The following is a 17330-nucleotide window of genomic DNA, read 5'->3' on the forward strand; positions in this document are numbered from 1 at the left end:
TGAGAAGTTTTATTGGTTAAGTAGTCATGAGGACTGAGATGGGCCTGAATTAGTGGGTCCATTGAGAGGGTTGGGGTGAAAGGTGATCATCGCATTTGGCTTGAATCGGGAAAAAGTTTGAGGTGGGACGGGCACCCTAATGCTCTCAGCCCGAGCCTGACTTTAGAGTTCAGCAGGGTTTCTGGTCGTAGCGTTGTGAAGATTTTAACTCTGTGGTGGCGGATCACTGTGGGATGGCATTGGAGAGCAGACCACGCGATGCTTTGTCACGGGATCTCGAGTCAACATCAGATCATGAAGTTGCGTGTAGGTTTCGCACGCAGGAGGGAAAATATTCTTCTGAAATTGAATGAGTTGGAGTGAGACAAAGAAACATGGAAAAGTCCTGAATACTTGAGACCCACAGTCCTGTATCCTGTATTTAAAACATAAACATGGTGCTGTATTCTCTTCTTATCGTATGCACACAGGTTGTATCTTGGTTGTATACAAAATATATGCACAGGGCCATATTCCTTACCTTTTCGAAGCGTTATAAAGCACGGAGTCCAGCTTGGCAGAGTACTTAACTCCGGGAGTTTGGTGAGTGAGGGAATTCAGTGCAGTGAGGGGAGAAGGTGCTGTTCTGGTCTCTTACAGAACAAGGAGCGGCCCGAGTGAGGGAGTGGGAAACTGAGACCCAGCTGGAATCGAGAGGCATGATTTAGTTGAGCCGGGAGGCGTTTTGTATGAGGGAGAGACTCACTGGCAGCGGTGGACCTGGGTGGTGTCTGAGTGCAGCGACTGAGGAGTTAAAGCAGAGGAGCAATCCTCCAGCGAAATCTCCGGCAACCAGAAGCAACAACCGCAAAACAGCTATGGTGACATCCCAACCAGGGAAGGAGCCGATTGGTGAGTAGCTGGTAAGTGTTTCCAGATAATAGTCTGGAAAGTGAAGGGTGCAGAAAAGATTGACAAGGATGTTGCCTGGTTTGGGGGGCTTGAGTTATAAAGAGAGATTGGATAGGCTGGGTCTGTTTTCCCTGGAGCGAAGGAGGCTGAGAAGGGACATGATAGAGGTATATAAAATTATGAGAGGCATAGATAGGGTAGATAGCCAGAGTCTGTTTCCCATGGTCGGGGTGACTAAAACTAGAGGGCATAGATTGAAGGTGAGAGGGAGGAGGTTTAAAGGGGATCAAAGGGGTAAATTTTTCACACAAAAAATAGTGGGTATCTGGAATGAGCTGCCTGAGGAGGTGGTGGAGGCAGGAACAGTAGCGACATTTAAGAGGCATCTGGACAGGTACTTGAATGAGCAAGGTATAGAGGGATATGGAATTAATGCAGGCAGGTGGGATTAGTATAGATAGGCATTATAGTCGGCATGGACGCGCTGGGCCGAAGGGCCTGTTTCTATGCTGTCCGACTCTATGACTCTAAAGGCATGGCAGGGCACCTCAGCCCCGTGGAGTGTACATTCTGTGCGATGTGGGAGATCCTGGACTCTTCTCATGGCCTGGATGACTACTCTGAATATATGCAGGCAAGGAGGGAATGGGTGACCGCCAGAAAGACAAGGAGAACCAGGCAGGCAGGGCAGGGACCCCATGAGTGCATCATTCTCTCTCTCCAACCGGTACTCTGTTCTGAATACTGGTGAGAGTGAAGGTTCCTCTGGGGAGTGCATGAAGAGCCAGGACTCTGGCACCATGGCCGGCTTAACTAGGGGGAGGATGAAGAGTGGTTAGGCAATAGTAGTAGAGGATTTGATAGTGAGGGGAACTGCAGTTGTGACTCGAGGATGTATGTTGCCTCCCTGGTGCTAGGGTCCAGGATGTCACTGAGCAGTGCAGGACGTTGAGGTGGGGGAGGATGAACAGCCAGAGGTTGTGGTCCATTTAAGCATCAAGGACATAGGCAGAAAGAGGGATGAGGTCCTGAAGGCAGAGTTTCGGGAGGTAGGAGAGAGATTGGAGAGCAGGACCTCAAAGGCAGTAATCTCCGGATTGCTCCCGATGCCACATGCTCGTGAGTATGGAAATAGGAAAAGTGCTGATGAATACGTGGCTGGAGAGATGGTGCAGGAGGAAGGCTTGAGATTGCTGTAGCATTAAGACCACTCCTGGGGGTGATGGAACCTGTACAAGCCGGAGAGGTTGCATCTCAACATAGCCAGGGCCCATATCCTTGCAGGGAGGTTTGCTCGGGCTGTTGGGAAGTGATCATAATTCAGTTAGATTTCGGGTAGTTATGGAAAAGGACAAAGAGCGACCAGGAATAAAAGTTCTCAATTGGGGAAAAGCTAATTTCACTAAGCCGAGATGTGATTTAGCTGAAGTGGACTGGAAACAGCTAATTGAAGGTAAATCAGAGCCAGATCAGTGGGAGGCATTCAAGGAAGAGATAGTCAGGGGTCAGAGCAAGTATGTTCCCTGAAAGAAAAAAGGTGGGACTAACGTAACCAGAGGCCCCAGGACAGCTAGGGGCTGAAAGGAGTGGATGACGAAAACAAGGGAAGCTTATGACAGGTACTGAGGGCTCAATACTGCAGAGAACCGAGAGGACTATAAATTTTGATGGCCAGCACAGACATGATGGGCCGAAGGGCCTGTTTCTGTGCTGTATAACTCTGTGACACTAGTGTCGGGTGAAATTGAAAAGGAAATTAGGAAAGCAAAGAGAGGGCAAGAAAAAAAAATTGGCTCGTAAAATCAAGGAAAACCCAAAGATTTTCTATAAATACATAAAGAACAAGAGGATAACTAAAGCAGGACTGATTAGAGATGATCAGGGTGTGTGGAGGCGGAGGTGGTTCTTACTGAATACTTTGCGTCTGCTTTCACAAGAGAGAGGGACGATACAGACATTGATTGCAATTAGGGAGGAGGAATGTGAAATCTTAGATGAAATTGTCATCGTCGGGGTTTGACATCTTGGAAACTGGATAAATCCCCAGGCCCAGATGAAATGTACAGGCTGTTAGGGAAACAAGCGTAGAAATAGCAGATGCTCTGACCACCATTTTCCAATCCTCTCTGGTTACAGGTGTGCTGCCAGAGGACTGGAGGTCAGCTAACATTGTACTACTGTTTCAAAAGAGAAAGGGATGGACTGAATAATGACAGGCCAGTCAGTCTAACCTCGGCCGTGGAAACAACATTGGACAAAATTCTGAGGGACAGGATAAATCTTCATTTAGAAAGATTAATTGAAGATAGTCAGCACGGATCTGTTAAGGGAAATTAGGGAAGACTAACATGTTTGAATTTTTTGAGGAGGTAATCCAGAGAAATGTGAGCAAGTGTGGGGAAGGCTAACAAGGCAAAGGAATACACAATAAATGATAGGATACTGAATAGTGCAGAATAACATGCACTTGGAGTGTATGTCCACAGATCCCTGAAGGTGGCTGGACAGGTAGATAAGGTGGTCGGACAGGTAGATAAGGTGGTCAAGAAGGCGTACGGGACACTTGCCTTTATTGGCTGAGACACAGATTATCAGAGCTGGGAGGTTATGGGGAACTGTATAAAGCCCTGGTTCGGCCACAGCTGGAGTACTGCATGCAGTTCTGGTCACTGCACTATAGAAAGATGTGATTGCACGCGAGAGGGTAGAGAGGAGATCTGTTGAGGATGTTGCCTGGACTGCAGAATTTTAGTTATGAGGAAAGATTGGACAGGCGAGGGCTGTTTTCTTTGAAACAGAGGAGGCTGAGGGGAGAACTAAATTGCCATAACCTACAAGGCTACGGACCAAGAGCTGGAAAATGGGACTGGGCTGGATGGCTGCTCGTCGGGGCCGGGACAGACACGATGGGCCGAGTGGCCTCTTTCCATACTGTAAATTTCCCCGATTCCAGTAAGTCAGAGCGAGAAGCACAGAGTCATCGTGAAAGAGTGTTTCGTTAACAGAGCGAACAGATTTTGGTGCGTGTGGGAATTCAGTGTCGAGGGGAAAGTGGTGCTGCTTTTTATGTCTTTTTTAACCTTCAGGTGCTGGCGATTGTTCATCTTTTGTTGCTCAGCTCGGAAAGTGAAACTTGCTGCTACTTTATTTTACTATCATTAGTAACCTAAACTAGGTACGACAATTAATTAATTAAAGTAAAATCATCCATTCAAATTCTAAAAAAAATAATTAAATAATCAAATAAATAAATGAATAATGTTAAATAGACATGAGACAGCAGCTGGTCTGGTGTAACTGCAGTGTGTTGGGACTTTGTGGAGAACTATATGATCCCGTACACCCAAAGCTGCTCGAAGTATCTGCAGCTCGAGGAACTTTGGCTCAGAGTGTTTGGCAGTTACCTGGACACTTAGTTCCAGGAGACAGTAACACCTCTGAGGTGAAGGAGGACTTTACAATGGTCAATGGTCAAGGACAGGAGGCTGTGGCTGCGAGTCAGGCAGGTGTAGGGACCCAGGGGGTAGTGATGGAGGATCCTTGACGCTTGGCTTTGACCAACAGGTACGAGGTGCTTGCCAACCGGGTGGATGAGAACAAGCACTGCAGGGTGGATGGGCAATCCGATCATAGCAACGTGTGCAGCAGGCCATTCAGGTTGGGGGAGTGAAAAGGAACGTGGTGGAATTTCGTCAGGATGACGGATACTGTCGTCTGCAGCCACGACCAGAAGTTCCGAAGGTTGTGTCGCCTGCCAGGGTGAAGGACATCTTCTTGTGGCCGGAGGGGAAGTTGGAGTCGGAGAGGGAGGATCCAGTTGTTGTGGCCCGTGTAGGAACCAGCGACATAGGTCGAGCTAGGAATGATGTTCCGCTGAGAGAATGTGAGGAGCGAGGGCCCCAGTGAAAAAGCAGAACCTCAAAAGTAATAATCTCTGGATTGTGACCTGAGCCAAACGCCAACTGGCAGAGGGATAAACAGGTTAAATGTGGAGCTGAAAAGAGTGGTGTGGGAGGGAGGGGTTTCGCTTCATGTGGCACTGGCGGCAGTACTGGGGAAAGAGGGAGCTGTTACACTGAGGTGGGTTCCATTTAAACAGGGCTGGGACCAGTCAGCTGGCAAAATCTGTCCATCCTAGCCTTAAATATATTCAACAAAGGAGCTTCCACAGCCCTCTGGGGTGGAGAATTCCACAGATTCACAACCCCCTGAGTGAAGAAATTTCTCCTCATCCCCTAATCCTGACATTGTGATCCTGTGTTCCAGATTCTCTAGAATTTCGGGAATTTTGGAAAATCAGAACTAGTGCATCCATTACCTCTGCAGTTACCTCTTTTAGAACCCTTGGATGTGGGTCACCGATTTGTCGGCTTTTAATCCTTTAAGTTTCTTCAATACTTGTTCGATGATAATATTAATTACCTTAGTTACCCTCTATTTCTGGTATGGAACTTGTGTCTTCTACTGTGAAGGCAGGCACAAAATATTTGTTCAAAGTCTCTGCCAATTCCTCATTCTCGACGATAATTTCTCCTGTCTCTGCCTCGAAGAGACCAAATTTGACTTTAGCTACTCTCTTCCTTTTTATATACTTGGAAACGCTCTTACTATCCGTTTTTATATTCCTGGCTAGTTTACTCGAATCTATTTTTTCCATTTTTATCAACATTTTGGTGCCCCTTTGCTGGTTTCTAAAACACTCCCAATCCTTAGACTTACTAATATTCTTTGTAACATAATTAGCATGTTCTTTTAATCTGATACTATCCTTAACTTTCTGAGTCAGCCACAGATGGATCTTTCTTACTGAGTTTTTGTTTTTTAATGGAATGTACATTGGTCGAACACTTTGAACTGTTTGTTTAAATGTTTCCCATTGTTCATTTACCGCTATATCTTTTAGTCTATTTACCCGATCAACCTTAGCCAGTTCTCACATCATGCATAAGTAATTGGCTTTGTCTCAGTTTAATTGTCGCGTTTGGGACTGGAGTATGTCGCTTTCAAACTTAATATGGAATTCAATTTTATTATGATCACTTTTTTCCAGCGGATCTTGTACTACGAGATTGCTAATTAACCCTGCCACATTGGACAATACCAGATCTAAAATAGCTTTATCCCTAATTGGTTCCACAATGTATTGTTCCAGGAAACTATCACAAAAGCAGTCGACAAACTCATCTTCCAGACCACCTTTGCCAATTTGATTTGTCGGGTCCATGTGAAGCTTCAAGTCCCCAACAATTATTACATTTCCTTTGTTACAATAATGTCTCGCTTAATGTTCAGTCCAATGGTATAACTACTGTTGAAGGGCCTTTAGGCGTCTCCCACAAGCATTTTCTGCGGAGCAGACTCCTACTTCTTACTCCTGCTCCTATTTCTTCTGTTCTGTTGTAAGATATTCCAAGGTGCTTCACAGGAGCGTTAATCAAACAAAATTTGACACCGAGCCACATAAGGAGATATGAGGTGGCCAAAGCTTGGTCAAAGAGGTAAGTTTTAACCAGAGTCTTAAAAGGGTAGGCAGTGGCATAGTGGTATTGTCACTGGACTAGTAAACCAGAGACCCAGGGTATTGCTCTGGGGACATGGGTTCAAATCCCACCACAGCAGAAGGTGGAATTTGAATTCAATTAATAAAAAAATCTGGAATTAAAAGCTAGTCTAATGATGGCCTTGAAACCATTGTCGATTGTTGTAAAAACCCATCTGGTTCACTAATGTCCTTTAGGGAAGGAAATCTGCTGTCCTTACCTGGTCTGGTCTGGCCTACATGTGACTCCAGACCCACAGCAATGTGGTTGACTCTTACATGCCCTTTGACATGGCCCAGCAAGCCACTCAGTACAAGGGCAATTAGGGATGGACAATAAATGCTGGCCTGGCCAGCGACGCCCACATCCCATGAATGAATTAAAAACAAAGGGAAGAGAGAGAGAGAGAATTCCAGAGCTTAGGGCCCCCGGGCAGCTGAAAGCACGGCTGCCAACGTTGGAGCGATGGGAATCGGGGGATGGGCAAGGGGCCGGAATTGGAGGAGCGCGGAGATCTCGGAGGGTTGTAGGGGATGGAGGAGGTGACCGAGATAGGGAGGGGGCCGAGGGGCCGTGGAGGGATTTGAACAGGATGAGAATTTTAAAATCCAAGTGTTGCTTAATCAAATAGGTCAGCGAGCACAGTGGGGGGGTTGATGGGTGAACGGGACTCGGTGTGAGTTAGGACTCCGGCGTAGCAGAGTTTTGGATGAGCTGAAGTTTACAGAGGGTAGAATGTGGGGGACCAGCCAGGAGTGTGTTGGAATAGTCAAGTCTAGAGGTAATGAAGACATGAATGAGGGTTTCAGCAGCAGATGAGCTGAGACAGGGGTGAAGTCGGACGATGTCACGGAGGTGGATATAGGCGGTTCTTAGTGATGGTGTGGATATGAGGTCAGAAGCTCATCTCAGGGTCAAAATGACACCAAGGTCGCCATCAGTCTGGATCAGTCTGGATCAGACTGGATCAGTCTGGATCAGACTGGATCAGTTGCCAGTGTGATGGATGAAGTCGGTAGCTAGGGAGCAGAGTTTGTGGATTGAGACGAAGACAATAGCCTTGATCTCCCAATACTTAATTTCTGCTCATCCAGTCCTGGATGTGGGATAAACAGTCTGATAATTTAGAGACAGCGGAGGAGTGGAGAGAGGTGGTGGTGAGGTAGAGCTGGGTGTCGTCAGTGTACATGTGAAAACTAACACTGTGTTTTCGGACGATGTCGCCGAGGGGCAGCGTGTAGATGGGAAATCGGGGGAGGGAGGGGGCCAAGGATAGATCCTTGGGGGGACACCAGAGGGAACGGAGCAGGAGCAGGAAGTGAAGCCATTGCAAGTGATTCTCTGTCTATGATTAGATGGATCAGAATGGAAGTGAGGGAGAGCAGTCCCACCCAGCTGGACGAGAGTGGAGAGGTGTCGGAGGAGGATGGTGTGGGCAACCGTGTCAAAGGGTACAGACAGGTCGAGGAGGACGCGGAGGGAAAGTTTACCAGAGTCACGGTCACACAGGATGTGGGGCGGCACAGTGGCGCAGTGGTTAGCACCGCAGCCTCACAGTTCCAGCGATTGGGTTCGATTCTGGGTACTGCCTGGGTGGAGTTTGCAAGTTCTCCCTGTGACCACGTGGGTTTTCACCGGATGCTCCGGTTTCCTCCTACAGCCAACGAATTGCGGGTTGATAGGTAAATTGGCCGTTGTAAATTGCCCCTAGTGTGGGTAGGTGGTAGGAGGATTGAGGGAAGGTGGGGATGCAAGAGGGTAATTGGGATTAATGTAGGATTAGTACAAATGGGTGGTTGATGGTCGGCACAGACTTGGTGGGCTGAAGGGCCTGTTTCGGTGCTGTATCTTTCTCTGATGTCATTTGGGTCTTAGATGAGGGGACTGAGGAAGAAGCAGCTCACCTCCTCATTCTGGCCAACAAGCAGTGATGAAACATCACACTCAGCAGCTGGATCTGACAACCTTCCTTTTCAATGATGGAAAACCCAATCCCTGGGAAACCCAGTCCACAGCCTCAGAAACATATTTAAATCACCGAGCTGCCTCTGGAGAGCAGCTTAGACCCCAGTGGAGGGTTAGAGGGTGCACAGTGAGCGGGAGAGAGGGTTAGAGTGCGCACGGGGCGGGGGGGGGGGGGGCAGGGGCGGGGGAGAGGATGAGAGGGTGCACAGGGGACTAAAAGTTGGAGCTGGGTTACGCGCCCCCACTTTTATACCCTTTAACGCCACCCCGTGTCCCCTCTAACCCTCTCCCCTGCCCACTGTGTGCAATTTAACTCTCTCCCCTGCCCCCGTGCACCCTCTAACCCTCTCCTTTTTTTATTCATTCCTGGGATGTGGGCGTCGCTGGCCAGGTCAGCATTGATTGCCCATCCTTAATTACCCTTGAGAAGGTGGTGGTGAGCTGCCTTCTTGAACCGCTGCAGTCCATGTGGGGTAGGTACACCCACAGTGCTGTTAGGGAGGGAGTTCCAGGATTTTGACCCAGCGACAGTGAAGGAACGGCCGATATAGTTCCAAGTCAGGATGGTGTGTGACTTGGAGGGGAACTTGCAGGTGGTGGTGTTCCCATGCCTCTGCTGCCCTTGTCCTTCTGGGTAGTAAAGGTTGCGGGTTTGGAAGGTGCTGTCTAAGGAGCCTTGGTGCATTGCTGCAGTGCATCTTGTAGATGGTACACACTGCTGCCACTGTGCGTCAGTGGTGGAGGGAGTAAATGTTCGTAGATGGGGTGCCAATCAAGCGGGCTGCTTTGTCCTGGATAATGTCGAGCTGCACCCATCCAGGCAAGTGGAGAGTATTCCATCACACTCCTGACTTGTGCTTTGTAGATGGTGGACAGGCTTTGTGGAGTCAGGAGGTGAGTTACTCACCGCAGGATTCCCAGCCTCTGACCTGCTCTTGTAGCCACGGTATTTATACGGCTACTCCAGTTCAGTTTCTGGTCAATGGTAACCCCTAGGATGTTGATAGTGGGGGATTCAGTGATGGTAATGCTGTTGAATGTAAAGGGGAGATGGTTAGATTCTCTCTTGTTGGAGATGGTCATTGCCTGGCACTTGTGTGGCGTGAATGTTACTTGTCACTTATCAGCCCAAGCCTGGATATTGTCCAGGTCTTGCTGCATTTCTACACGGACTGCTTCAGTATCTGAGGAGTCGCGAATGGTGCTGAACATTGTGCAATCATCAGTGAACATCCCCACTTCTGACCTTATGATTGAAGGAAGGTCATTGATGAAGGAGTTGAAGATGGTTCGGCCTAGGACACTACCCTGAGGAACTCCTGCACTGATGTCCTGGAACTCAGATGATTGACCTCCAACAACCACAACCATCTTCCTTTGCGCTAGGTATGACTGCAGCCAGCGGAGAGTTTTCCCCCTGATTCCCATTGACCTCAGTTTTGCGAGGGCTCCTTGATGCCATACTCGGTCAAATGCTGCCTTGATGTCAAGGGCAGTCACTCTCACCTTACCTCTGGAGTTCAGCTCTTTTGTCCATGTTTGAACCAAGGCTGTAATGAGGTCAGGAGCTGAGTGGCCCTGGTGGAACTCAAAGTGAGCATCACTGAGCAGGTTATTGCTGAGCAAGTGCCGCTTGATAGCACTGTTGATGACACCTTCCATCACTTTACTGATGATTGAGATAGGCTGATGGGGCGGTAATTGGCCGGGTTGGACTTGTCCTGCTTTTTGTGTACAGGACATACCTGGGCAATTTTCCACATTACTGGGTAGATGCCAGTGTTGTAGCTGTACTGGAACAGCTTAGCTAGGGGTGCGGCAAGTTCTGGAGCACAGGTCTTCAGTACTATTGCCGGAATATTGTCAGGGCCCATAGCCTTTGCAGTATCCAGTGCCTTCAGTTGTTTCTTGATATCACGTGGAGTGAATCGAATTGGCTGAAGTCTGGCATCTGTGATGCTGGGGACTTCAGGAGGAGGCTGAGATGGATCATCAACTGCCCCCCGTGCACCCTTTAACCCTCTCCCCCGCCAATTTGCACCCTCTATCCCTCTCCCCCGCCCCCCCGTGCACCCTCTATCCCTCTCCCCCGCCCACTGTGCACCCTCTTGCCCTCTCCCCCGCCCCCCCGTGCACCCTCTAATTCTGTCCCCCGCCCACTGTGCACCCTTTAACCCTCTCCACTGCCCACTGTGCACCCTCTAACCCTCTCTCCTGGCCCCCGTGCACCCTCTAACTCTCTCCCCTGCCCACTGTGCACCCGCTAACCCTCTCTCCGAGCCCCCGTGCACCCTCTAACCCTCTCTCCTGCCTCCCGTGCACCATCTAACCCTCTCTCCTGCCTCCCGTGCACCCTCTAACCCTCTCTCCTGGCCCCCGTGCACCCTCTAACCCTCTCTCCTGCCTCCCGTGCACCATCTAACCCTCTCCCCTGCCCACTGTGCACCCTCTAACCCTCTCTCCTGCCTCCCGTGCACCCTCTAACCCTCTCTCCTGCCTCCCGTGCACCATCTAACCCTCTCTCCTGCCTCCCGTGCACCCTCTAACCCTCTCTCCTGGCCCCCGTGCACCCTCTAACCCTCTCTCCTGCCTCCCGTGCACCCTCTAACCCTCTCTCCTGCCTCCCGTGCACCATCTAACCCTCTCCCCTGCCCACTGTGCACCCTCTAACCCTCTTCCCCGCGTCCCGTGCACCCAATAATCCTCTCCACTGCCCACTGTGCACCCTCTAACCCTCTCCCCACCCTCTTTTGCAACCTTTACCCCACTCCCCTACCTCTATGTGCCCTCTAACCCCCTCCACTGCATCCCGTGCACCCTCTAACCCTCTCCCCCGCCACCCGTTCACCCTCTCCCCTGCCCATTGTCCACCCTCTAAGCCTCTCCCCCACATCCCGTGCACCCTCTAACCTTCTAGCCCGCGCCCCCGTGCATCCTCTAACCCTCTCCTCCGTCCACTGTGCACCCTCTAACCCTCTCCCCCTCCCCCCATGCACCCTCTAACCCTCTCCTCCGTCCACTGTGCACCCTCTAACACTCCCTCCGCCCATTGTGCGCCTTCTAACCCTCTCTCCTGCCCCCCGTGCATCCTCTAACTCTCTCCCCTACCCCTTTGCACCCTCTAACCCGTCCACTGTGCACCCTCTAACCCTCTCCTCCATCCACTGTGCACCCTCTAACCCTCTCCCCACCCTCTTTTGCAACCTTTACCCCACTCCCCTACCTCTATGTGCCCTCTAACCCCCTCCACTGCATCCCGTTCACCCTCTAACCTACTCCGCTGCCCACTATGTGCCCTCTAACTCTCTCCCTTGCACCCCTTTCACCCTCTAACACCACCCCCTTGCATCCACTAACCCTCTCCCCCACCCACTGTGCACCCTCTCCCCCGTCCCCCGTGCATCCTCTAACCCTCTCCCCCTGCCCATGTGCACCCTCTAACCCTCTCCCTCTGTCCACTGTGCACCCTCTAACCCTCTCTCGCTCCTCCCCTGCATCCTCTAACCCGCTCTCCTGCCCCCTAACCCCTCCCCTGCATCCCGTGCACCCTCTAACCCTCTCCCCCGCCACCCGTTCACCCTCTAAGCCTCTCCCCCACATCCCGTGCACCCTCTAACCTTCTAGCCCGCCCCACCGTGCATCCTCTAACCCTCTCCTCCGTCCACTGTGCACCCTCTAACCCTCCCTCCGCCCATTGTGCGCCTTCTAACCCTCTCTCCTGCCCCCCGTGCACCCTCTAACCCTCTCCCCTGACCCCCGTGCACCCTCTAACCCTCTCCCCTACCCCTTTGCACCCTCTAACCCTCTCCTCCGTCCACTGTGCAGCCTCTAAATTCCCCCCGCCCATTGTGTGCCTTCTAACCCTCACCCCTGCCCACTGTGCACCCTCTAACCCTCTCCCCTGCCCCCTGTGCACCCTCTACCCTGCCCCCCCCGCCCCCTCTAACTCTCTCCCCCCGCCCATCGTGTGTCCTGTAGCCCTCGAGGATTGCTCTCTGCTGACGGCCATGCTTTCACGGTGTGAACTGAAATACATTTAAATAACAGCAGCGAGATGACTCACCGCCACAGCCAACCTCAGCAGTCCACCCGTGCTCCTGCCATCGTGGCTCAACTTTGCATTCTGTATCTGCGTTCTAACCATCATCAGAAGAGATTTCAGGCCAGTCTCTGTAATCCGGTTATCTAATGCCAAAAGAGACACCAGTTACCACTGGCAACTCACTTAACTAGTAGAATCACCATTGGTAAATTCCCTGGCCCGGAGGTTTTTAGAGGGTGTAACAAGCAGGGGAGTTAAGGGAGAGCCAGTGGACACAGTATGTTTGAATTTTCAGCAGGTATTCGATATGGTGCCATACAAGAGTCTGTTAACACAAGATTAGGTGTTTATGGCATTGGTAGAAATATATTAGCACAGATTGAAGATAGGATAGAAAACAGAGTAGGAATAAAAGATTCCTTTCAGGATGGCAGGCTGTAATTGGGTGGCGCAGTGGTTAGCACCGCAGCCTCACAGCTCCAGCGACCCGGGTTCGATTCTGGGTACTGCCTGTGCGGAGTTTACGGGTTCTCCCTGCGACCGCGTGGGTTTCCGCCGGGTGCTCTGGTTTCCTCCCACAGCCAAAGACATGCAGGTTGCTAGGTAAGTTGCCCCTCGTGTAGATAGGTGGTAGGAGAATTGAGGGAAGGTGGGGGATGTGGGCGGGAATGTGGGGTTAATGTAGGATTGGTAGAAATGGGTGGTTGTTGGTCAGCACAATTTGCTGATGGTACCAAGCAAGATAGGAAGGTAAACGGGGATGAGGTGGCAAAGAGGCTGCAGTGAATGGGCAAGCAGGAGACAGATGGAGTATAATGTGGGGAAGTGTAAAATTGTCCACTTTGGTAAGAAAAATGGAAAACAGAATTTTTTTAAAAAGGTGAGAGCCCTGTAAATGTTGATATTCAGCGGGATTTGGTTGTCCTTGTACACGAATCACAGTAAGGAAGGCAAATGACATGTCAGCTTTTGTGACAAGGGGCTTGCACTCAAAGAGTAAGGAAATCTTGGCTTGACAAGATAGATGCTGAGAGGCTGGATCCTGTGGCTGGAGGGTCTAGAACGAGGGTCCACAGACTCTGGATAAGGGGTCGGCCATTTGGGACTGAAATGAGGAGAAATTTCTTTCCTCAGAGGGTTGTGAATCTTTGGAATTCTCTACCCCAGAGGGTTGTGGATGCTTAGTTGATGAGGATAAGAACTAGGAGCAGGAGTAGGCAATTCAGCCCCTCGAGCCTGCTCCGCCATTCAATACAATCACAGCTGATCTCATCTCGGCCTCAACTCCACTTTCCTGCCCATTCTCCATAACCCATTACCAATTAAAAATCTGTCTATCTCCTCCTTAAATTTACTCAATGTCCCGGCATCCACCGCACTCTGGGGGAGTGAATTCCACAGACTCACGACCCTTTGAGCGAAGTAATTTCTCCTGATCTCTGTTTTAAATCTGCTACCCCTTATCCTAAAACTATCATCTTATATACCTCAATTAGATCTCCTCTCATTCTTCTAAACTCCAGAGAGTAAAGGCCTAAAGTGCTCAATCTCTCTTTATAAGACAAACCCCTCAACTCTGGAATCAATCTAGTGAACCTCCTCTGAACTGCCTCCAATGAAACTACATCCCTCCTCAAGTAATGGGACCAAAACTGTACGCAATACTCCAGGTGCGTTCTCACCAATGCCTTGTACAGTTGCAGCAACATTTCCCTACTTATATATTCTATTCCTTTAGTGATAAATGCCAAAATTCAATTTGCCTTCCTTATTACCTGCTGCACCTGTGTACTAACTTTCTGCGATTCATACACGAGGACACCCAGATCCCTCTGCACTGAAGCATTGTGAAGTTTCCCCCCATTTAGATAATAATTTGCCTTTCTATTCTTCCGACCAAAATGGATAACCTCACACTTATCCACGTTAAACTCCATCTGCCAAATTTTGGCCCATTCACCTAACCTATCCATTTGTAGATTGCTTATTTCTTTATTGCAACTTACTATCCCACCTATTTTAGTGTCATCTGCAAATTTGGCTATAGTACCGTCTATCCCTGCATCCAAGTCATTAATATAGATTGTAAATAGTTGGGGCCCCGAGGACTGAACCCTGTGGCACCCCTCGAGTTACATCTCACCAATCAGAAAAAGACCCATTTATCCTGACTCTCTCTTTTCTGTTGGTTAGCCAATATATTCAAAACTGCACACCCCCACCCCCTTGCTAAGAGTGGGGATGAGAGGTTGAGAGAGAGAAAGGGTCAGGATCACAAAGCCGTGCTCCTGCGGAAGTGAGGCATTCCTGTGTCCTGCACATGAAGGGGGAGGGAGGGAGAGTGCAGTTGCTGTTGAAGATCAGCCCTGATCCTTTTAGAATTGGCTCAAAGGGCTGAATGGCCTGTCCCTGCACCTGCTTCTTAGCGACTTGTTTAAACAGCAAAATCCAGCAGCAACTCCCGACAAAGGATCTGAGCAAACCTGCTGGGAGTTTTAAAGACGCCTTGCAACCAGGATCAAGTGAATTCCAATACTGTTAAATTTGAAAGTAGCGATCAATTAAACACAATCTGGAACGAACCACCCAGAGTGTTAGTGTTTGAAATGCAGCAGAGAGAACATCCAGTGAGAAGCCGCCAGATGTGGACCACTGATATAGAAGCGAGTAACACACCATCATTACACGATTGAAGTCAGGTTTAACACTTGATATAAAGGGCTAGAAACAACAAGCAAATATCAGGCAACTACTTAACGAAAAGGGCCAATGTTTTGTAACACATACAACTGAGTAAAGAAACTTACGTGTCAGGTTTAGGCTCAGCAGGCAGATGTTTCCCGAGAGCTGGATTTGGCCAGCTCGATGCTCAGCAAATTCAACTAATGGATGCAAGAACTCAACAAACTGCTGGGGAAAAAAAAGGTGCCAGTGATTATGGGTGATACTGGAGCAGTGAGACTCAGTGACTGTGGGAGATACTGGAGCAGTGAGACTGAGAGACTGTGGGTGATACTGGAGCAGTGAGACTGAGTGATTATGGGTGATACTGGAGCAGTGAGACTGAGTGACTGTGGGTGATACTGGAGCAGTGAGACTCAGTGAATGTGGGTGATACTGGAGCAGTGAGACTCAGTGACTGTGGGTGATACTGGAGCAGTGAGACTCAGTGACTGTGGGAGATACTGGAGCAGTGAGACTCAGTGACTGTGGGTGATACTGGAGCAGTGAGACTCAGTGACTGTGGGAGATACTGGAGCAGTGAGACTCAGTGACTGTGGGTGATACTGGAGCAGTGAGACTCAGTGACTGTGGGTGATACTGGAGCAGTGAGACTCAGTGACTGTGGGAGATACTGGAGCAGTGAGACTCAGTGACTGTGGGTGATACTGGAGCAGTGAGACTCAGTGAGTGTGGGAGATACTGGAGCAGTGAGACTGAGAGACTGTGGGTGATACTGGAGCAGTGAGACTCAGTGACTGTGGGAGATACTGGAGCAGTGAGACTGAGAGACTGTGGGAGATACTGGAGCAGTGAGACTGAGAGACTGTGGGAGATACTGGAGCAGTGAGACTGAGTGACTGTGGGTGATACTGGAGCAGTGAGACTCAGTGACTGTGGGAGATACTGGAGCAGTGAGACTCAGTGACTGTGGGTGATACTGGAGCAGTGAGACTCAGTGACTGTGGGAGATACTGGAGCAGTGAGACTCAGTGACTGTGGGTGATACTGGAGCAGTGAGACTCAGTGACTGTGGGAGATACTGGAGCAGTGAGACTGAGAGACTGTGGGTGATACTGGAGCAGTGAGACTCAGTGACTGTGGGAGATACTGGAGCAGTGAGACTGAGAGACTGTGGGAGATACTGGAGCAGTGAGACTGAGAGACTGTGGGAGATACTGGAGCAGTGAGACTCAGTGACTGTGGGAGATACTGGAGCAGTGAGACTGAGTGATTATGGGTGATACTGGAGCAGTGAGACTGAGTGACTGTGGGAGATACTGGTGCAGTGAGACTGAGTGACTGTGGGTGATACTGGAACAGTGAGACTCAATGACTGTGGGTGATACTGGAGCAGTGAGACTGAGTGACTGTGGGTGATACTGGTGCAGTGAGACTGAGTGACTGTGGGTGATACTGGAACAGTGAGACTCAATGACTGTGGGTGATACTGGAGCAGTGAGACTGAGTGACTGTGGGTGATACTGGAGCAGTGAGACTGAGTGACTGTGGGAGATACTGGAGCAGTGAGACTGAGTGACTGTGGGAGATACTGGAGCAGTGAGACTGAGTGACTGTGGGAGATACTGGAGCAGTGAGACTGAGTGACTGTGGGAGATACTGGAGCAGTGAGACTGAGTGACTGTGGGAGATACTGGAGCAGTGAGACTGAGTGACTGTGGGAGATACTGGAGCAGTGAGACTCAGTGATTATGGGTGATACTGGAGCAGTGAGACTGAGTGATTGTGGGTGATACTGGAGCAGTGAGACTGAGTGACTGTGGGAGATACTGGAGCAGTGAGACTGAGTGACTGTGGGAGATACTGGAACAGTGAGACTCAATGACTGTGGGTGATACTGGAGCAGTGAGACTCAATGACTGTGGGTGATACTGGAGCAGTGAGACTGAGTGACTGTGGGTGATACTGGAGCAGTGAGACTCAGTGATTATGGGTGATACTGGAGCAGTGAGACTGAGTGATTGTGGGTGATACTGGAGCAGTGAGACTGAGTGACTGTGGGAGATACTGGAGCAGTGAGACTCAGTGATTGTGGGAGATACTGGAGCAGTGAGACTGAGTGACTGTGGGAGATACTGGAGCAGTGAGACTGAGTGACTGTGGGAGATACTGGAGCAGTGAGACTGAGTGACTGTGGGAGATACTGGAGC

General features: G+C 49.9%; 1 long non-coding RNA gene across 1 annotated transcript; it reads right to left on the reverse strand.

The window, feature by feature from the left end:
* Positions 1 to 32: 32 nt before the first annotated feature.
* Positions 33 to 15343, reverse strand: LOC137359646 (uncharacterized). Its single transcript, XR_010971555.1, has 3 exons — positions 15246 to 15343; positions 12460 to 12581; positions 33 to 339 (listed from the first exon to the last, which is right to left on the reverse strand). It is a non-coding gene; the product is annotated as an uncharacterized lncRNA (long non-coding RNA).
* Positions 15344 to 17330: the final 1987 nt, after the last annotated feature.

The sequence above is a fragment of the Heterodontus francisci genome, unplaced genomic scaffold (assembly GCF_036365525.1).
Source record: "Heterodontus francisci isolate sHetFra1 unplaced genomic scaffold, sHetFra1.hap1 HAP1_SCAFFOLD_791, whole genome shotgun sequence".
NCBI classification, from domain to species: domain Eukaryota; kingdom Metazoa; phylum Chordata; class Chondrichthyes; order Heterodontiformes; family Heterodontidae; genus Heterodontus; species Heterodontus francisci.